General features: G+C 41.6%; 1 protein-coding gene and 1 pseudogene across 2 annotated transcripts in view; one reads left to right on the forward strand and one right to left on the reverse strand.

The window, feature by feature from the left end:
* The window catches only part of KIAA1549L (KIAA1549 like), a 254572-nt gene that overhangs the window by 212903 nt on the left and 18851 nt on the right, over positions 1–22818 (reverse strand). The gene's annotated exons all lie outside the window — the stretch shown is intronic.
* LOC144238941 (small ribosomal subunit protein uS3 pseudogene) lies at positions 8614–9310 on the forward strand (annotated as a pseudogene).

A 22818-nucleotide genomic window follows, 5' to 3' on the forward strand; every position in this document is an offset into this window, starting at 1 on the left:
CGCTAGACAACTTACCCAACCATTCTCTACATCTGTGTTCTCATCTCTGCAAAGGATAACAACAGTACCTACCCGTGACAGTTAATTTTATGTGTCAACTTGACTAGGCCACAGGGTGCCCAGATATGTGACTAAACACTATTCCGGATGTTCTTGTGATGGTGGTTCTGGATGAGACTAACATTTGACTCACTAGACAGAAAGCAGATTGCCCTCCCCAAGGTGGGTGAGCCTCAGCCTCTCTGCTGAAGGCTTGAATAAAATAAAAGGCTGAGTAAGAAGGAATTCATTCTCACTGTCTGGATGTATCCGAGTTGGGACACTAGTCTCTTGCCTTCAAACTCAGACTTGGATTGGACCTAAGACCATTAGCTTTCCTGGGTCTCCAGCTTGCTGACTGCAGATCTTGGACTTTTTAGCCTCCATAAGAATATGAGCCATTTCCTTATAACAAATCTCTAGATAAGGAGTCGCCTGAGTGGCTCAGTCGGTTAAGTGTCTGACTCTGGATTTCAGTTCACGTCATGAGCCCAGGGTCATGCGATCAAGCTCCGTACTGGGCTCTGCGTTGAGCCTGGAGTCTGCTAACATCCTCTCTCTCTCTCCCTCTGCCCCTCTCCCCAGGTCGTGCTCTCTTCCTCTAAAATAAAATAATAATAATAATAATCTCTAGATATCAATATAGGTACATTTATACATACATACATATATATACGTATATATGTATGTATGTATATATGCATCCTATTGGTGTTGCCTCTCTGGAGAACCCATACTACAAGATCTCAGAGTTACTTTAGAATTAAATTAGACAACACTTTTCGGACAAAGCCGAGCACATCACATGACCTCAATAAATATTTTAATTGACCACTAGACATTTAACATCTCAGTCCTATGAGTCTAATTAAAAGAACCATAAAATGTGTAGAAGCAAAATGGTATTTTTAAAAATTTTTTTAATGTTTTATTTATTTCTGAGAGAGAGAGAGAGAGAGAGACAGCATGAGCAGGGGAGGGTCAGAGAGACAGGGAGTTACAGAATCCGAAACAGGCTCCAGGCTCTGAGCTAGCTGCCAGCGCAGAGCCCGACACGGGGCTCAACTCGGGGCTCGAACCCCAGAACTGTGATATCACGACCTAAGCCGAAGCTGGATCCTTAACCGACTGAGCCACCCAGGTGCCCTGCAAAACAGTTTTTAAAAAACTACAGAACTGTGGGGCGCCTGGGTGGCTCAGTCGGTTAAGGGTCCGGCTTCGGCTCAGGTCATGATATCACAGTTCGTGGGTTCAAGCCCCGCATCGGGCTCTGTGCTGACAGCTAGCTCAGACTCTGGAGGCTGTTTCAGATTCTGTATCTCTCTCTCTCTCTGACCCTTCCCTGCTCACGCCGTCTCTCTCTCTCTCTCTCTCTCTCTCAGAAATAAATAAAAAATAAAAAAAAAATATTTTTAAAAACGACAGAACTGTAAAAATTTAGGTCACTTCACCTGCAACCACAAGCCTCTTCATTTTCCTTTCTGGAATATGTGTGTGATTTACAGAGACACTGTAACTATGGTGACATCTATGAAAAAAACTCAAAAAAATTAAAAAATTTAAAAACCCCAATGCCACGGTCTAAATCTCATCCCCATTTGCTTCCTCACCTAAAGAGGTTTTACTACCTCTTTCAAAAGCAAATGTCTGTCACATCCCTATTCAGGTAGCCTTTGAATCTGAACTTAATTAGAGCAAGTCAAGACACTAATCCTCAGACATTAGCACTCAGAGTTAATTAGCCAGATATAACACAATTCTTCTTACCAGGCAAATCAGAGAGCAACCTGGAAAAGCTAAAAGGAAAGGGAACATCATTCTATGCTTAAGAAAGCAGACTGAAATATACAAATCTTAAGCTTTTCCAAGCAATTTTTTATTTTTCCGATTTCTAGAAATAACATTGCTCTTCTTTTGACCACTTCTAGGAAATAATATCAAACCACCATTTACATTGTAGGCTGACCATCATTCCTTCTATCTTTTCAAAATCAAAAGATGACACAGACAGTTCATCAGAACAACTTTCTTCTGAGAATGCTGATCACACAAGCTACTTTATATACATTATGGTGGCTTTCAAGTGAAAAGCCCAAATGGGATCTTTTTTTGAAATCCATTTAACCACAAACTATTCAGACTAACTGCAGACTCTTTCCAAGAAAGCCCATATTATTGTTTGTAAGCTAAGATCATGGAAATAGGAGGGAAAGTGCTTTGATTTTCATTCAGAACATATTCAAATGTATTTTCAAAGAAAATTCATTGAAGCTGAACCCTAATTACAAGTCACCATGAGGTGGTGAAGGAGCTTTCCCGGGTGCTACTTCAAAGGTTCATCCAACAAATATTAATTGGCCACCTCTTATGTGAGCAGCATGGTGCAAGTGTTTGGGCCTATAATGACAAACAAAACAGAAAGAGCTGCTGCCTTCTCAGAGCTGCTTCTGACAGGGCCAAGGTAAGACTGGTCCTAGAACAGGACAGAGGCCACCTAAGCAACTCTACAGGATGCTGACATCCCAAAGGGTACAGTGGAGATCATCTGGGGCATTGAGAAGAAAGGGCAGGCTTGAACTGTTTCAATAGCTCTCGGAGAAACTGCTTCCAAGTTATACCACACTTGGCTTATAAACATGAAACTATGCCGAAATACTCAAATGTAAAACCACTTTTCAAAATCAAAGAAGAAAGCATTGGCCAGATCTTACCTAAATGAGTTATCCAAGCATACCTTCAGGATAAGTTCAGGCCTTTTGGATGTACATTTTTCCTACATGCTGAAATGCCTTATCAGTCAAGGGAAAAAAACTCAGGTTACAAAACATTCACCACCCCCCATCACCCCAAAGACGACTTACAAATAAAATACAAATAAAAGCCTATTCCAGCATTTCCCAAAAATATTTTGTGAAAAATAGGCCCTATGGCTTTTAAAAAAGGTGAGGGAATATTGCAAAAATATCCTTCTTAGAGATTTATAATGGAAATTTACATATTACAAAGTAAGAAAAGCCCCAAGTATCCTTGGTTTTATATCAGGCATAGTTGAAAACAATGGGACTAAAGCAGTAAACAAAACAAAAACCCACAAAATCCCTGCTTTCATGGGGTTGATATTCCAAAAGGGGAAACCAAGCAATATATAAGTACTAAGGGAAAAAAATAAAGCAGAGGAAGGGAGATCAGAAGAGAGAAGAGGATGTTGCTTTTGTATATGAGATGATCAGCAGAGACTTCACTGGCAAAAGATATTTGGGCAGAAATAGGAAGGGAGAAAGCGATGTGGCTTTCAGGAGAAAGAGCGTTCCAGGCAGAAAAGGCAGTATGTGCAAAGGCCCTGAGACAGGAATGTGTTTGGCAGAATTACAGCACAGCAAAGATGTTAGCAGTGACTGAAGTGGTATGAGCAAGGTGGAGAGTGATAGGAAACAAGATGGAAGAGGAAGCCAAGGCAAAATCATACAGACATTTGGGCTCAGACTTGGAGTAAAATGAGATGCAATTGGAGGCTTCAGAGCAGAGCTGTAACATGAGATCTGACTCACAATTTAGCAGGATTGCTCTGGCTGCTGAGTTTCACACAGTTTAGATCATGGTAGAGAGAGGAAGAGAAACTAGGAGGCCAATTTGTAGGGTACCTCAAAATTCCAGATAACAAATCATAGTGGTTTAGAACAGAGTGACTGCAGTGGAGGTTGTGAGATATGATCAGAGTCTGGGTATATTGTGGAGGCAGAGCCAGGAAGAGGTAAAAGAGAGATCAAGGACAGCTCCAAGACTGATGGCCTGAACAGCTGGAAGAATGGGATCACCCAGGGAAGTGGAGATAGAAAGACAGGAGGTATGAAAGCTGAGGCATGAGGAAGTTTAAGGTTGGAGGTCATGAAGATGAGAAGGGACCAGCAAAAAACACTGAGAAGAACTAGGAAAGAATGGCATCTGGGAGGCCAAGTGAAGAAAGCATGTTAGGAAGGAAGGAGTGATCCCCCCTTCAATGTTGCTGGGAGGACAAGAAAATGAGGACTGAGAATGGACCACTGGGTTTGACAAAGAGGAAAGCCCTTGGCAACCTTGATAAGAGTAACTTGTGGGATGATAAGTATGAAAGCCTGATTAAAGTGGATTCAAGAGAGAATGGGAACTCCACAACAACAAATAATCCAATGAAAAAAATGGCAAAGGACTTGAATAGATATTTCTCCAAAGATACAGAAATGGCCAACCAGCACATGAAAAGATGTTCATTAGCCATTAGGGAAATGCGAATCAAAACCATAATGAGATACTACTTCGTATCTACTAGGGTGGCTATGGGGGGAAAAAGCAGGAAATATCAAATATGGATGAGGAGTTAAGGCAACTGAAACACTTGTGCATTGTAATATAAGATGGTCCAGCCATTTGGCCCAAACCACCAAACATTTCAGCAGATACTCAAAAAATGAAATGTAGAATCACCACATGACCTAGTAATTCCGCTCTGAGGGATATGCCCAAAAGCATAGAAAACAGATACCCAAACAAACACTTATATATAGATGTTCATAGCAGCACTACCCACAATAGCCAAAGGGTAGAAACAACCCAAATGCCCATCAATGAATGAACAGATAAACAAAATGCACCATACACATACAATGGAATACTACTACACAATAAAAGGTAATGGAATTCTGATGCGTGCCACAACATGGATGAACCCGGAAAACATCATGTAAGTGAAAGAAGGTCAACATCTTGTATGACTCCATTTTATAAAGTATGCAAAATAAGTAAATCCACAGAGACAGAAAGCAGTTTGGTGGTTGCCGGAGGCTAGTGGGAGGGAAGAATAGAGGGTAACTATTTAACAAGTAAGGGGGGCACTGTGAGGATGAGGAAAAGGCTTCGGAACTAGATGAAGGTGGTAGTTACACAGCATTGTGAATGCATTAAATGCTACTGTCTTGCATGTTTTAACATATTAAAATGGTCTTATGTTAAATGAATTTCACCTCAATTTTTAAAAAGAGCAAAAGTGGGAAGAAAGGAATTGGAGACAGTCGGTAAGAAAACTCTTCCAAGGAGGTTGCTGAAAAGGGGAACAGAGGCACAGAGCAGCAGCTGAAGGGGGATGTCTGGTCAAGGTGGGGGCTCTTCTAAAAGGGAAGATAGATGACATGCCCATTTGCAACTGGAGAGGGGATGGGAGGCAGAACTGCTGGCAGCAGGTCCTCAGTCTTGTGCACAAGAATCAAAGATGCCTCATCGTTAACAGGAGAGGAGGCAGGATTCAGGCAGCTTGGTCAAGGAAGCAGCAAAGGCTTGCAGAAATTCTCTTGGACTAGTTTTTTTCTTAGGAGATGTGGGGATGTTAGGAGTGGGGAGAAGGTGTGAAGCAGCTATCCCAGAGAGCAGGTTGGTGACTAGACTAAGGCAATGTGATAGCAGTGCTGGGCAGCTTGAACAGCCCACTAAAGTTAATGGTAATAAACTGATGAGACTAGTAAGCCCTGTTGTGTGGTTTTCTCCAACTGTATTTAGTTGCCTGGGTAAAGGTGGAGAACTATTTATTTATCTCTAAGTTCTCCCCAAAATATCTGACCATAGAAACCTATTAACAGCCCCCCAAAGAGTCCACATACAATTCTACTGTATGATTAAATAGATAAGGGAGGATAGAAAAATACCAGTACTTCCTAATTCCTCCTTTCTAACCAGTGATAGATAGATAAATGATAAGGCAGGAGCCAGGTCTGGAGGCCTGCCGGCGAACACAGGCATTAGACTGGCCAGGAGGGCACCCGTTAAGAGGGAGAATAAAATGGCACCGTTGTCAGAGTCTGAGCTTTGAAGTCAGATTTCCACTCCAGCTGAGTGATCTTGGGCAAATGAATCTCTGTGAGATGTATCAGAAAATGGGGGAACTATCATCTGCCTTTCAAGGATGTTACGAGGATTAATGATGATAAGCACTTAGCACTCCAGTATCTAGCACATAATGGCATCCAATCTAAGGAGGGAACTGTCATTATCAGCCAGTCAGATCCGACAGATCAACCAGATAAAAGATGATGCAACCAAGTCTCTGTCAACCCAGGTGCCCAACCAACTGTGCACAAGGATGGTCTCTGGGGAATCTGAAAGAGTTGACATGACTCCCTCTCAATCTACAGTGAGGAACTTCACTGGTCAAGATACAACCTGCCTACTTTAGCTCAAGAGTAAGTTGGTGTTTCTAGCTCTTAAGTTAATGTGCAAAAATGAAGCACCCTCCACTTCCTATAAAACAGTACATTTTGCAAAAGCTGTCATGCATCCCAGTATCATGTTTTTAACATTTGAAATCATTTTAGACTTACAGAAAATTACAAAAACAGTACAGAGAGTTCAGTACCCTTCAGCCAGCTTTCTCCAATGCTAACATCTTACATAACCATAATACAACTGCCAAAATCAGGAAAATAAGTGATGAATTACTATTAACTACTTGACAGACCTTATCTGAATGCTGCCAGCTTTGCCTCTAATGGTTTTGTTCTCATGCAGGAACCAATCCTGGTCCCCATACTGCATTTAGTTCTCAAGCCCTTGCTAGCATCTGCCCACCTGTGACAGTTCCTCTCCATCTTTGTCGTTCACAGCCTTGACATCTGCCAAGAGAACTGGTCAGGTATTTTGCAGAATGTCCCTAAATTTGGCTTTACCTGATGTTTTCTCATGATAGAGTAAAATTGTGCATTTTGAGTAAGAATCCCCCCAGTAAGATGTTTTGCCCTTCTTAGTGCATCAATAGGGAGCACGTCACAGGGGCGCCTGGGTGGCTTAGTCAGTTAAGTGTCCAACTTCGGCTCAGGTCATGATCTCACGGTTTGCGGGTTGGAGCTTGTATCAGGTTCTGTGCTGACAGCTTGGAGCCTGGAGCCTGCTTTGGATTCTTTGTCACCCTCTCTCTCTCTCTCTACCCTCCTCTACTCATGTGCTCTCTCTCTCTCTCTCTCTCAAAAATAAATAAACATTAAAAAGGGGGGTGGGGGGGCCACATCACAAAAGAGTTGCTACATCTCAGTCCTGGTGCTGTCACCCTAAGGTGGTGTTTGCTGGGTTTCTGGACCCATACATTATTTGATACAGTGTAAAACAGAATCCCAGCCTCTCTCCTGGTCATAATGGAAAGAACTAGATATTTCCATTCACATCCCAACATCTGCACACCAATAAATATAATTGTGCTCAGCACCCAAACGGTTTACTTTCATTTCTTTCTTTTGATTATATGGTAGGCTATTTTAACCCCAAATATGTTTAAAAGAGGAGAGAGTTTTAGTTACACCCCTAACCCATAGCACCCACTCAGCCATACCCAGAATCTGCTCTTCAACCTAAGTGCCCCCGAGTCCCACATGAGAACTCAGGTATCAAAAGTATCAATAACAAAGATCATCAACCCCATGATGAGCACTACGTTCAAGGCTCTTTACATACATCATCTCTATTTCTCAGAACCTTGAGGATTTATGTTATTAGCTGCATTTGAGGACATGAGCACAGCTCCAAGAGTTTAAGTACTTTCACTCATATCAAACCTAATACAGTAGATCAGGACCTCTAGACCACCTGATGCTCAGCCTCCTCACATAGCACCTGCTGCATTCTTAAGTCTGACCAGTGTGGGAGGAAAATAGCTTTCCTAGGCCCAGCCCCCCAAATGCTAACAAAATGTATAATCCAGTCATAATGACAACTACTGTTTATATGGTATGGTCTTTCCCTGGATATTCTCTTTTTTAATTTCATAAACAGGTATAAGATGGGTAATATGCACCCCATTTCACAGAAGTCAGAAAGAGTAAATAACATGTCCAATATCCAAAACCAAAACCATAACCTAAATCTGGCCATGCATCTAATTTGTAGAAAGTATGCCACAAAGATATGATCAGCAGAATCCAGGTTGACAAATTTCATAAGCAAAAAATTTGGGTGTTTTTCCCCTTGCACTTTTATATGATAAAGAGAAAGAAAGTGAGAGAGGAATGAGGGAAAACCTATAAATTCAAAGATACTTAAAAGACACTTTTATAAATATTAGATGTGGAGTATGTTTGGATCCTGTTTGAAAGAAAGTGTAAAAAAAAAGAAAATTCCCTCTCTCTCTGACCCTCCCCTGCTCATGCTGTCTCTCTCTCTCTCTCTCCTAGAAATAAATAAAACATTAAAAAAAAAAAAAGAAAATTCACAATTGGATTCTTTTTTTTAAATTTTTTAACATTTATTTATTTTTTAGAGACAGAGAGGGACCGATCATGAGCAGGGGAAGGGCAGAGAGAGAGGGACACAGGATCTGATGCAGGCTCCAGTCTCTGAGTTGTCAGCACAGAGCCCTGCATGGGGCTCAAACCCACCAACTGTGAGATCATGACCTGAGCCGAAGTTGGACACTCAACCGATTGAGCCACCCAAGCGCCCCTATGACAATTGGATTCTACTGATATTAAGAATTATTAATCTGTTCAGATGTGATGATGACATTTTAGTCCTGTTTTTAAAAAGTCCTCATCTGCTTTCCTTTTGGCAGCACACGGCGGCAAGATGGTGGTCCCAATTTCCAAGAAGAAGAAGTTGGTCACTGAGGGCATCTTCAAGGCTTATCTGAACAAGCTTCTCAAGCAGGAGCTGGCTGCAGATGGCTCCTCTGGAGTTGAGATCTGAATTACACCAGCCAGGAGAGAAATCATTATCTTGGCCACCAGGACTCAAAATGTCCTTGGTGAGAAGGGCAGGTGGATGTGGGAATTGACTGCTATGGTTCAGAAGAGTTCGGGCTCCCCTGAGGGCGTGTAGAGCTTTGTGCTGAAAAGGTGACCACAAGAGGTCTGCACCCTATCGCCCAGGCAGAGTCCTTGTGTTATACCTGCCTAGGAGGCCTTGATGTGCGGAGGGCTGCTGTGGTGTGCTGTGGTTCATCGTGGAGAGTGGGGCCAAGGACTGTGAGGTCCTGGTGTCTGGGAACCTCTGAAGACAGGGGGCTAAATCCATGAAGTCTGTGGATGACCTGATGATTCACAGCGGGGCCCCGTGAACTGCTCAGACACAGTGTGCTGGCATCAACATGAAGATCATGCTTCCCTGGGACCCAAGTGGTAAGAATGGTGCTCAGAAGCCCCTGCCTGATCAGGTTAGCACTGTGGACCCCAAAGACGGGATACTTCCCACCTCCCCCATTTTGAAAGCGAAGGGTGGGAAGCCAGAGCCACGTGCCATGCCACAGCCAGTACCCACAGCATAATAGGATCTCCTTGGCAGCTGGATCTGGAGTCTGGATATTGCTCTGTAAGGACTTTTAATAAAATCTTTGAAAAAGAAAAAAATAATAAAAATTAACTAATAAAGAGTCCTTTTTAGAGATTCATATTAAAATATCTATGAATGAAAGACTGTGACATCTTGCATTTTATTAAAAATTATATTGGGGGAAGACTAGATGCTGTTACCGTTGAAACAAATTGGCCATCCGTTAACAGTCACTGAAGATGAGTGATGGGTAGATGGGGGGTTCATTATATTACTTTGCATATTTTTGTGTATACTTGAAATTCTCCCTAATAAAATCTTACAAAAGAAAAAAAAAATGGCCAAGATCACACATACTGCAAATGAAGGGCAGAGTCGGGACTTGAACTCAGGAGATCCAAGTCCAAATGCTGACTTCCTCCCACTCTTACTACTGCGCCTGGACGTCTCTCCTATGTATTTATCCTATTTTGAAGCTTATTTCTCAAAAGGAAATGCCACAACAAATCATTCTTATAAGCCCAGAGTTTCTTCAGTGAAAGCTGCAATAAAATGTATAAAATATAGCTGTCAGAGAAACAAGTATTAGTGGGAAGAACCCTTGATACACCATGGTGATACAGAAATACTTTCAAAATGTGCACTTCCTTTGCTGCACTTATAGACCATATCAGAGAATAAGCTGAATCAAGAGAACCAAGAGTCCCCTAATTGAGAAATGTAAAAAAAAATAGGCCTTCAGAACCAACAAGAAGAGCTGTTTGTAAGAAACACAGAAAAAGTCCTCTTATGATCTAAGTAATAATGCATATTTAGCACTTTAAAAAGTGCTCTCAGGGGCACCTGGGTGGCTCAGTCGATTGAAGGTCTGACTTCAGCTCAGATCATGATCTTGTAGTTCGTGGGTTCGGGTCCCAATGCTGTCAGCACGGAGTCTGCTTCTGCTTCTATGTCTCCCTCTCTCTCTGCCCCTCCCCTGCTCATGCTCTCCCTCTCTCTCAAAAATGAAAAAAACAGGGGCACTGAGTGGCTCAGTTGGTTAAGTGTTTGACTTCGACTCTGGTCAGTTCGAGTACCACATCAGGCTCTGTGCTGACAGCTCAGAGCCTGATACCTGCTTCACAGTCTGTGTCTCCCTCTCTCTCTGTCTCTCCCCCACTCATGCTCTGTCTGTCTGTCTCTCTCCCTCTCAAAAATAAAGCATTAAAAAATTTTCTTAATAAAAATAAACTTTAATTAAAAAAAAAAAAAAGAGAGATGCACCTCGGTGGCTCAGTCAGTTAAGCATCCGACTCTTGGTTTTGGCTCAGGTCATGATTTCACAGTTCGTGAGTTCAAGCCCTNTTTTTAAATATAAGAAAAAGTGCTCTCTGACTAATTAATTCATCTTAGGCTCTCAAAAATTCCTTGACATAATTTGGAGTACATAATAACATCCTTACCTTAAAAATGAACCAAATGAGACATAAAGAGGTCAAAATTTGATACTTGGATGGGGACTCAAAGTCAGGATTTCACTCATTCATTCACCCATTTGTTCATTCATTTAACAAGCACTGACACCCAGCCTGCTTTCTATTCTAAGTGCCTGGGATATAGACACACTAGAGACCCAGGGTCTCTGGGTAGAGGAGTTTAGGACTTCTCCGTGACCTTCAAACAGAGACTCCAAGAGGGCATCCCTTTCCCCAACCCCATCTCTTGTGCACTCCGCATCCTGAGTCCCACATACATCCAAGATTCTGCAGAAATAGGCTGGCTCTTGGCAGTTCCTGGGGAGCCTTGTGCCTTTAAAGCTGGAATGAAGATCATCATTTTCCTGGTTAAATCTCTTCTATTTGCCTTCTCATCAGTATCCAGAGCAGCGTATATATTTCCACACGTAATAAATGACCAAAGCAGAAAAGGAGTGGTGTCAACTTCACTTGCAGAAAAATAAATCACATTTATACCATTCAACTAATATTTATTGAACACTTACTATCAGCCAGGTACATGGGGGACCAATGTGATGAATAAATGACAGTCTTAGCCATCCAGGAGCCTACAATCAATACGGGTTATAATCACATATTTAACAGCATTGGGGGCAATGGTACTTTGTGTAACGTATGATTGAGTCTTTAAGGCTTAAAACTTTGAAAGTCATAAGCTTTTCTTATTCTTTTTCTTATTTCTCATGGCAACATCCACTGACCTATACCTCACAATAAGCCACTTGTGCCATATATTATAAATGCAACTCAGAAAGAGGAGAGGACTTGGGGAGGAATGAAAGGGCTTCTTATAATTGATTGAAATATAAGGACCGGCATCTCATTTTAAAGAGCTTAGTTTAAAGGAAAAGCACAGTCTAGGGATCACATGCAGCTGGGGGTATCAGAGGAGGCTCAAAGGGGTTGTAGCTTCTGAGGAAGAACTAGAAGAAGAGGAGAATCTTGTGTGTAGATGTGGGAGGGCATTCCCAGTGCAGCAGTGGCCCAAGCAAAGTGACAAAGGGCCAATAAAAGGGCAAAATAGGGGCGCCTGGGTGGCTTAGTCGGTTAAGCGTCCGACTTTCACTTAGGTCATGATCTCGCAGTTCGTGGGTTCTAGCCCCGCGTCGGGCTCTGTGCTGACTGCCAGCTCAGAGCCTGGAGCCTATTTCAGAGTCTGTGTCTCCCTCTCTCTCTGACCCTCCCCTGCTCACACTGTCTCTCTCTCTCTCTCTCTCCTAGAAATAAAAATATTAAAAATAAATAAATAAATAAAAGGGCAAAACAAACCTGAGCAACTAACAATGTAGTGCACTTGGGAAGGAGCACACATGTGTGTCTAAGAGTCACCCTGGAATGCTTATGAGCTGTCCTGTGTCCCACTCCTAAGGATTCCAATTCAGAAGGTCAAGAGAGTGGATTCTGGGAATCTGTAGGTAGAGCGGATCATGGACAACACTATGGGAATCAGTAGTTAAGAGGTATGGGTGACAGAACACAGACTTCATGGGGCAGGGATCACACAGACAAGTGACACACAATTGCCACAATCAGAATTACACCTGTCAAAGCAAGGTCACCAGACCAGCAGCAGCATCACCTGGGAACCTGTTAGAATACAAATTCTCAGGGCACCTGCAGGGCTCAGTTGGTTAGGTGCCTGACTCTTGGTTTCAGCCCAGCTCATCTTACAGTTTGTGAGTTCTAGCTCTGAGCAGGGCTCCATGCTGGAGATTCTCTCTCTTCCTCTCTCTCTGCCTCACCCTGCCTCTTGCTCAAAATAAATAAAGAATTTTTTTAATTAAGGGGAAAAAAAACAAGAAATACAGATTCTCAGACCCTATCCCAAAATCTACTAAATCGGCAACTGTGGGGTGGGAACCAACAATGTTTTAACAAGCCCTCCAGTGATTCTGATGCCTTCTCGAGTCTGGAAAGCACCACTCTGAGTTCACACTGGCATTGGTACATTATGGTCAAAACTGCATTAAAATTCCCACTAACTGCAATTCTGGCTAACCTCACATTATTGTTGTTATTCCATCCTTTCTTCCCTAAAAGGGGAGGGACTGCAAACCAGCATGGTTTGAATAGCTTCCGAATCCGTTTTATAAGTCACTAATATTTAATGCTTGACCAAGGGTCTGCAAAAGTACTAAAATGAGAATGCTTAGTCAGCACTTCTCAAACTTCCATGCACATATGAATCACCTGGAGATCTTGTCTAAGGAAGATTCTGAATCCATAAGACTGAGCTATGGCCTAGGCTTCTGCATTTCAAACAAGCTCCCAGATGATGCTATTGCTACCAGTCCACAGCCCATGCTTGGAGTGGCGAGAAATTGCCTAATTCTACAAGTCTAAAAGTCCCTGTAGCAGGACACCATCTCCCCACCAACTGGGCTTCCCTCTCTGACCTGCCCCCTAGCTGCCCCCCACCCCATGGTATATTCCAGTAGCCCCTCTGTCCACTCTCCCCACACACTCCCTGTGCCTTCCCTTTTCTCCTCATAAGCCACTGCGTCAAAACTTCCACTGCTATAGCTCTCCCTGAGAAGAGGGACTTTCTGGGCCCACGTGCCATGGAGGGAGTTAATGCACTGCCCCAAGCACCTCCACCCTCCTCTAGAGAGACTCTGGCAAGAGGAAGGATCTGGCTCATTTGTTTGCAGAGCTAAGTATGCATTATTTAAAACATAAACTATCAGCTTTAGCTTCGTCTGAAGCTGTAAATCAATAGTCATTCCTCGGGGCCAGAGGGTCCCTTGTCACCCTCCCATGAGCTCCATCAGTGGAGAACAGTCAAAATCCCAACTGGGACTACCACATTAACTCAGTTAAAAAAACAAAAACAAAAACAAAAAAACCCTGATGCAGGCAGACGCACATCTGTAACAAGGGCAAGTGCAGTTTCATCCTGCTGGATACACAGCATCAGTTGTCTGCCCCACACGCTCATCAAGTATTCTGTGGTTATGAAACGTTTATGCTAACAGAACTGCAGAGTTGCAGCTCAGGGCGTCACTGTAAATATTTATTAACCACAGCCATCAAGACACAGCTTCTCTTACTTCAGGGTCCATTTTCTGGTTTTACCAACCAGGCAGTTCAATGCCTACTCTCTCTGTCCCTCCATTAAGGAAGGAAGGAAGGAAGGAAGGAGAGAGAGAAAGAAAGAGAGAGAGAAAGAGAGAAAGAGAGAGGGAGAGAGAGGGAGGGAGGAGGGAGGGAGGGAGGGAGGGAAGGAAGGAAGGAAGAAAAGAAAGAAAAAAGAAAAAAAGGTACTTCTTACATAAAACTGTTTAGTGAAAATCCACACGACCTCTTTAGTTCAGCCCAACCAAAAATAATAAAAGATTCCTGATATACAAACCAGGACAATAACATTTAAGCTCGATGAGTGGGGAGTAGCTTTGTAGATGCTCTTTCTGTGCCTAAGATCATAAAATGATGATTTAATCACTGAGGAATATTTATCACAAATAGTGTCAGATGATGTACTGTAAAATTTATGCATCTAAAAGCTCGAGTGTACAATATAAAGAAATTGCTCAGATGTTTTGGACTTATTGGCCCAGCTCCACTGTTTATTACACGGAGGCTTAATACTATAATAGGCTCTCTTTGAAGACTTCCTGTTGAAAAAAAAGAAAGCCATTCAACAAATTATATTTACTGTGTACACTCAACAAAGGAGAAAAAAATAGCACCATCCTGATGACTCTCTGATGAAGGACAGGGAAAAAGTCTAAGGAATAATAAATCTGACTCTAAGGAAAGATGACGGTCCAAGATGAGTATTTTGGACAATACTCCAAAAATAGAAACACTTTGTGCCTTCAAAATGGATTCAAGAACCACCAACATATCCGTAGTGTAAGCAGAAACCATCAAATACAAAGACTGACTAATAAAAATTTCAAGGTATGATTATAATTAGATAGCTATCCACAACCCCATTACTCAGTTCTCATACAGCTTGCCACTCAGCACTCAGGCAATAATAACTTTTTGTTGTTGTTGTTGGCCATTTTTATTTCTAGGCTGTAAGGAAAACGTAGGAGAAAACCCTATAGAGACTCATGGAGAGCTTCTGGAATGGAAAATGAGACCTGAATTCTAGTCTTGGACTCTCAGACATCTACAGTATCAGCTAAGATGGGTCACCTCACCAGTAACCCAGTGCTTCCATATCACATTCTGCTTGTGATTATTTCCCTGCACCTCCCTGCACTGCTGGCCCCACCACTCGGTGGCTCTGCTACTCTGTGGCTGCTTTTACATTAGAAAAACATAAAATCTCCACCTGACTCCTCTAATTGTCTGGTGCATATTCAGACAACCTCCAGCACAACGTTCCATCAATTAAAATTTTCAAAAGGACAAAGATGTATCTACCTTCTTCTCTAGTATATCTATCCCCAGTGCCCAGAGCACAAGCCAGGCCACTGGGATGAATTCAGTATCTCCAAAGGAATGAATGAAAACTCCCACAAACCTCTCAGCATATAAAGCCATAACAAAGGAACACCTGGGTGGCTCAGTTGGTTGAGCATCCGACTTCGAGTCAGGTCATTATCTCACAGTTCATGAGTTTGAGCCCCACATTGGGCTCACTGCTGTCAGCCTGTCAGCACAAGAGCCTGCTTCAGATTGTCTGTCCCCCCTCTCTCTGCCTCTCCCCTGCTTGTGCTCTCCATCCCCCAAAATTTAAAGCCCTAACCAAAAATCTCAGTAAGATCATGGGGCCCTGCCTGTTCAATTATTCAATGCATATTTATTGAAAGCCTATTTTGGATGCTAGGACATACCAGCAAACAAAACAGTCACTGTCTTCATGGAACTGATATTCTAGCTGGGAAGGCAGACAATAAGCTAATGATATCTATGTCAAGTGATGAATGCTACCAAAAAAGCAAGCCAGGATAAGAGGCATGGGGAGCTCCACAGAGCATCCCAGTAGGGTGGCCATAGGAGATCTTTGGTGAACAGTAAAGTAGAAATCTGAGGATGTGAGAGGATTAGAGAAATGCAGTCATGAGATGACACAGGGAAAAGCACACCAGGCAGAGGGAACAGCAAATGCAAAGTCCCTGCAAGGGGGCCAGATGCAGACACCAGAAATAAAAGGTAGCAGAAATGCTTGGAGATGTGGGGCAGATACCATACAGCAATGTTCTTAAACCTGGGCTTAAAGCCCACTCGTAAGTCACAAAATCAATTTATCAAGTCAAAACCACCATTTTGAAAAATGAAACAGGGGCTCATGGGTGACTCAGTCAGTTAAGCATCCAACTTTGGCTCAGGTCATGATTTCACGGTTCGTGGTTTGAGCCCCACAACCGGCTCTGAACTGACAGTGTGGAGCCTACCTGGGATTCTCTCTCTCCCTCTCTCTCTGGCCCTCCCACTGGAGTCTCTCAAAAATAAATAAACTTAAAAAAAAACACTTTGATATGAACATAGATTGTTTTACACAATTGTGCTTATATATTCAAGGCGAAAGATTTATATGATCTGAAGAGAAACCAGAGTATGTGTGCTTATATATTCAAAAAATAGTTTCATACTATAAAAATTCTCCTGAGGTGTTGAAAAATCTCATATTTCAACTGCTAAGTGAATAATAAAAACATTATTGCTGGTTTTTAAGGCTGTCAATCCCGAGCTTACAACTACACTCCTTTTAAAAAATAAAAATAGGCAGGGTGCCTCAGTGGCTCAGTCGGTTACGTGACCGACTCTTGATTTCGGCTCAGGTCATGATCTCATGGTTGGTGAGATGGAGCCCCGTGTTAGGCTCTGTGCTGACAGTGCAGAGCCCTCTTGGGATTCTCTGTCTCTTCCTTTCTCTGCCTCTCTACCCCCAAAAATAAATAAATAAGTAAATGAAAACTTTAAAAAATGAAACAGAACAGAATAAAATAGAAATTAACCACCGTACACTGCTTGTAGTAAGGCTAAATATTGTTTGGTGACATTCTGGTGATGAGGGAGGGGGGCTTGCTCAGGCATATACAGTGCATCTGTGCTGCAGTACAATATAAAATGTGCTTCTCACAGTGAATGACAATTTAAAAAACCATGAACACAGGGCTTTATAAAGCTGTGCTGTCGACTAGCCACATGTGGCTATTTAAATTTAAATTAACCAAAATTAATCAAAATTTAAAATTCAGTTCCTCAGTCACACTAGCCACATTTCAAGTGTTCAATAGCCACGTGTGGCTGGCGGCTACTGCATTAAACAGAGCAGATGTAAAACATTTCCATTAAAATGCAGAAAGTTCTCTAGGAAAGCAGTTATACAGATTGTTCTGTCTCTGAGTCTGTGACCCTCTAATGTCACCTGATAGAATTACAAGTGTGTCTAGGATGATCAGATGTAAGAGTTTTCTGAATAAAAGTCTCTGAATTTATATTGTCTCATAATACAGCTGGCATCCAGCTGGAGATAAAACCAAAATATGCTCAAAATCACCCTGACACTGAGCAGCCATATGCGTGGGCTGGTAAGAGTCAGTCTGCCTCAATTTCCTTCTCTATAAAGTAACTATTAATTAATAATCACCCATTATTTGTTTTGAATTATAAGGATTTCCTAGGGGGAAAACTACAAAATTTTTAGAATCCCAAAGGAGAGCACTTCAGGAATGGGCAGCTGACCAACTGCAGTACAGTATGATTTTTAAAAATCCATTTCCTGGCCCTGAGCAAGGGCTGAAACCAAATCCAATGAAGGTATAATACGGCCACATGTGACCCTAATAATTATCAACCAGTGTTCTCATCAGAAGTACTGCAGCCCAAGAAGCAGTGATACCTCACGTGGAGAGTTTTCATGGCATCTGACTCAAAGGTGGTCACCCTACCACAGGATGGGTCCTCACCCTGTGGGGTTCTGGGGTTGGCTGCTGCTTGAAGGGGGTCTTTCACATGGTTGGGAATCATCAGTGTTTACAGCGCCTGCACTCTGGCCCTCTCCCCTGGCAACAATGTAAAAAAAGATGCCTATGGAAGTGAGGGTCCCATCTCAGGCTTTGACTTCTGTGTAGCTTAGAAAGGAAATCAATGAGCCAGCATGAGCAATGTGGACCAGGGGGTGATGACTAGGACTTGGCTGTTCCACTGGGTACCCCAAACAGATGCTGCTCCCTCTTAGAACAAGAGGGAGCAATGTTTACATTGCATTCATACCCCCCACTGTAGCAGGACCTTGGTCCCCTTCCAGCTACAGCCTCTGAACCCAGATGTAGACATGCAAAGAAGGATCCCAAATGAGCATGTTACCCAAGGATAGTACATCCATACATTCAGAAGCCAAATTCAGAACAGGTAATCTGACACCTAAGACTGACAACAGGGTGGAATACATATTTGAAATTGAAACTGTCTGAAAATCCATGATGGGGACCATTTTCTGCAACCCAGATGCATACTGTGCAATCTGGCATCTTAACACAGGTGCCTAGAACATCATGGGCACCTGATAAATGTTTTTGAATGAGTAAATGATTGAATATAAAATGTATATTCCCCTAAACTAACCTAAAATGGCTATAATATCATTTGTTTCTGAAGCAGGAAGCAGGAAAAAGTAGACCTGCTTTGCCTAATATTTCACCAGTCTTATCAATAATGCACTGAGGAAAGAAACCATAAAGGAAAAGATTCATTGATTTGGCTATATTAAATGTCAAATGTCACAAAACACCATAAATATTAAAAGGAAAATGATAAATTGGGGAAAAATACCTGCAACATATGATAAAAATATAATCTAATGATTCTATAAAGAGGTCTTCAAATCAATAGGAAAAATATACAGTAGCTTTACAGAAAAACAGGTGAAGAATATGAATAGAATCTTCAACACACACACACAGCTGACAGACACAAAAAACACAAAGCTCAACCTCTTTGGTGCTAATTTAAAAAAACGTACATTAAAACAACAATATGATCTATGATACCATTTTCAACTATCAAATTGGCAAAGGTCTTCTGTTGTTTTCCTTCTTAGTAACAACACCCAAATGCTGGCAAGGTTGTGAAGAAATCAGCATTCATACATTTATATGGAAGACAGTTTGACAGTGTGCACTAAAAGCCATAAAAATGTGCACCCTTCTGATCCAGTAACTCCATTCCAGGAATTTATTATAAAGAAATAATCAGAGACATAATCAATGATTTATGTGAAAGACATTCATCAGATGTTTATGGTAGGGGAAACCATAAGTGGCCTATAAATCCATCAGGAGAAGGTTGTTAAGTGAACTATATTATGAGCCTGTGATAGAAACTATACATCATTTTTAAGAAGTTCTTTATAATATCACAACAGCCAAGAGTTAGAAGCAGCTCAAATGTCCACTGACTAATGAACTGATAAATAAAATGTGCTATATACATAACAATGGAATATTACTCAGCCTTTAAAAGGAAGGAAATCCTTTCACATGCTACAATGTGGATGAACCCTGAGGATACTTTGCCAAGTGAAATAAGCCCATCACAAAAATACAAGTACTGCAGGCCACTTATATGAAGTATCTAAAATAGTCAAATTCACAGAAACAGAAAGTAGAATAATGCTTATCAGGGGCTGACAGGAGGGAAAAATGGGGAGCTATTGTTTGATGGGTATTGAGTTTCAAATTTGCAAGATAAAGTTCTGGAGAACTGTTTCACAAAAGTGTGAATATATTTAACACTACTGAACTGTAAGCCTAGAAAATGGTTAAGAAGGTAAATTATGTTCTTTATCACAATTTTTTAAATGTTTATTTATTTATTTGAAAGAGAGAGAGAGAGAGAGCACAAGTGGGAGAGGGGATAGAAAGAGAGAGGGAGACACAGAATCTGAGGCATGCTCCACACTCTGAGCTGTCAGCACAGAGCCTGATGTGGGGTTTGAACTCACAAAATGTGAGATCATGATGGCGAAGTTGGACACTTCACTAACTGAGCCCCCTTTATCACAATTTTTTAAAAGTTCTTCTATAAGACCATCTAGTCATCCATGGGTTATTCACTTCATAAATTACCACGCCATAGAATATACTTCAAGCTAAGTCCATACTCCACTTAGCTTAATTTTTGTGTGATTTCAAAGGCACCTAAGAATGTTGCAGAAACTCATTTATAATGATGATATCCAAAACTACCAACACCAATGTTAACAGATTTCTAGGCTTATGTACTAATTGAGAGTGGCAATTAATAAAAATACTAGTTAGCAGATTTTTCTGAATTAAGAAATTACAGTGTCACCAATGCTTCATCAATGGCTAGTTCAGGATTTTCAGGGAATTTCAAATATTCTGTAACCATAAACAGTCTCTTAGAGACTGAAAGCCTACATGTTTTCACAAACAAACCCTTCGTCGGACTCCTGCTCTGATTTTCTTTTTGTAAATGTGAACACCTCAAGTAGAGGTACTAGATATATTTCCATATTCTAACCCTCTCCAACAAGACAGCTCTGCAAAGCTATATGCAGTGTCCGGATATCAGTGCAGCACACAAGTCCACACCAATTCACGTAGACCTCTTAAGACATTACACTTCTCATTATAATTGTCATTTTCATTATCTCCCCAGTGCCTGAAACAGTTAATAAAGATAAAACACACCTCATACAATAAATAAGTGAAGGTAATTAATTAATTGCACAGATTGTACTATAATATAAAAAGACCATGGGCATGGGACACCTGGGTGGCTCAGTCGGTTAAGCGTCCAACTTCAGTTCATGTCATGATCTCACAGTTCGTGGGTTTGAGCCCCGTGTCCGGCTCTGTGCTGACAGCGCAGAGCCTGGAGCCTGCTTCAGATTCTGTGTCTTTGTCTCTCTCTCTGCCCCTCACTTGCTGGTTGCCCCCTGGTTGTTCAAGCATCAAGTGTATTTACATGTTTTGCTGAGTGATAGCATCACAATCCTAACTGAGCACTGTTAAGGGAAAACCTCTCCTAGAATTAATTATTCTAAATCCACATTCCACAGACCACTCACTCTGAGAATGGTAATATGTATTTTTCATAAACAGATTCCATGTTCAAATAAACTGGGAAAATTCTGTAGTAAACAAAGTAACACTGGTTTCTTTGCCTCCAAACTTCTGTAGAGACACTCACTACTATACAACACTGTGTACTTCACTACTAATATCAGAGCAACACAGTACCCAGAAACACCACTTCTTGCCCCAATGTAGAACCTAGCCACTTTCCCAGCATAGTGCAGCCCACACAGTCTTATTTATAGCAAGTTTGTAAGGGTGTAATTCAGCGAATGCCTATATTCGCAAGATTTAGCCAATATACTTAGTCTGCAAAACAAGCCTCAAGAATAATACATGGAATTCTTTTTACAATTTGGATATATATATAACAGGAGTTATTCATATAATAACCCAAGAAGACAAGTTTCAAATAGCCACTGGACATAATGTTGGGAAACATATAGACTTTTCTTCCTGTGTAGTTCATATAAAATATTCATGTAAGAAATAGAACACTAGCTGATTTAAACATCATCATTTTTATTGGCTATAACACAGGCCTAGAAACCTTTAACTCTAATGGAAATTAAATGCTTTGCATTTAAGATGTTTCCTGCTCTGACCTTTAAACATTAAAATAACTAGAAGCACCACAAAGCAGAAATGATAATGTTTCACTTACATGGAGCTACATTTCAGACCTGCAGTTGTAAGTAAAAAGATGTTTCACCTTCAAGGTCAGAAAGGACAAGACGTCCTGTGTGTAGCTAGAATAGAAGGCATGGCTGAACCACAAGAACCCTCTTCTCTGCAAAGGAAGCAAGAGATGGCTCAAATGGAGGACGCCCTGAATGCTTGACAGCCACCAACTCTAGGTCTCTGACTTGATTTCTCGATAGTTCTCTGTGATGCCGTCTGTGGTGGAGAATGCAAACGAGTTTTACTTCATACAAATGCACTGTTCCTGAAAATACGAATACACAGAATGCCGTGCACAAGCACTAGGAGACCTCACTCCTTAAAAAGAAAACTACAAAAAAAAAAAAAAATGCTCCCTTGTCATTTAAAATGTTACCAGCACTTGTTTCCCCCCCATTAGAACTTTACAAATCAGTAAAACAAAAATTAAGTTTGGGTAAAAACGAAAACAAAACAAAGCAAACAAGGTTGGGTAAAACGAACCAGGATTTTCCAGCTTTTAATTTTGCCAAATAAAGGCACTGAAGCTTTGAAACAAAACGACAACCACTCCCACAAAATTCCTACCATGTACTAGCAGACAGATTCACCATCCTGACTGGACAGCAGACTCACTTGGGAGGCAGCGAACCCACACCAGTACCTGCTCTGTCCAGGATTCAGATTCAGTTATCTGAGGGGACAGCCAGGACCCTATTGTTTCCAAAAGCTCTCCAAGTGGCTCTAATGTGCAGCTACAGTTGAGAACCGTCATCATTTCATAACAGAAAAGGCATTTTGAAACCAAAAGAAGACTATAATCAAAGATTACAGGCTGACTCTTAAAAATAAATAAAATTAAACGTATGAAAAACACACTACATTGTGTTTCTCATCTCATTTCTAACAACCTAGGCTAAAGAACCTGTGGGCCAGCGGTTGATAATTTGATCTACACCAACAGACCGCCCTTCCCCACCTGTCACTCTGTGTGTAACCCCTTAACAATCTGGCTTGTGTTCTCTCCGCTCCACCAAAGCAACCCTTGCAAAGCTCAAGAAGGAACCTTGTGTTGCCAAATCCATTCACTTTTCCTCATTCCTCCTAATTCCGTATCTTTGCAGCATTTCCCAGAAGTACTAGTCCTGCCTCCTTGAAACTGTCTTCCTCCAGGCCTGCAAGACCATTCACTGCACCCCAAACACACCGTGCAGATGCTTGCCTCTGGTTTTGCTCACCCTGCTCCTTTTCTTGGAACTCCCTTCTGCCTTCTCCACAGACTGAAATCCAAAGACAAAGTCAAATGCTTCTACCCATCCCCTAGGCCCATATTTGTTCTTGTG

The sequence above is a fragment of the Crocuta crocuta genome, unplaced genomic scaffold (genome assembly GCF_008692635.1).
Source record: "Crocuta crocuta isolate KB4526 unplaced genomic scaffold, BGI_CrCroc_1.0 scaffold382, whole genome shotgun sequence".
In the NCBI taxonomy this organism is placed as follows: Eukaryota; Metazoa; Chordata; class Mammalia; order Carnivora; family Hyaenidae; genus Crocuta; species Crocuta crocuta.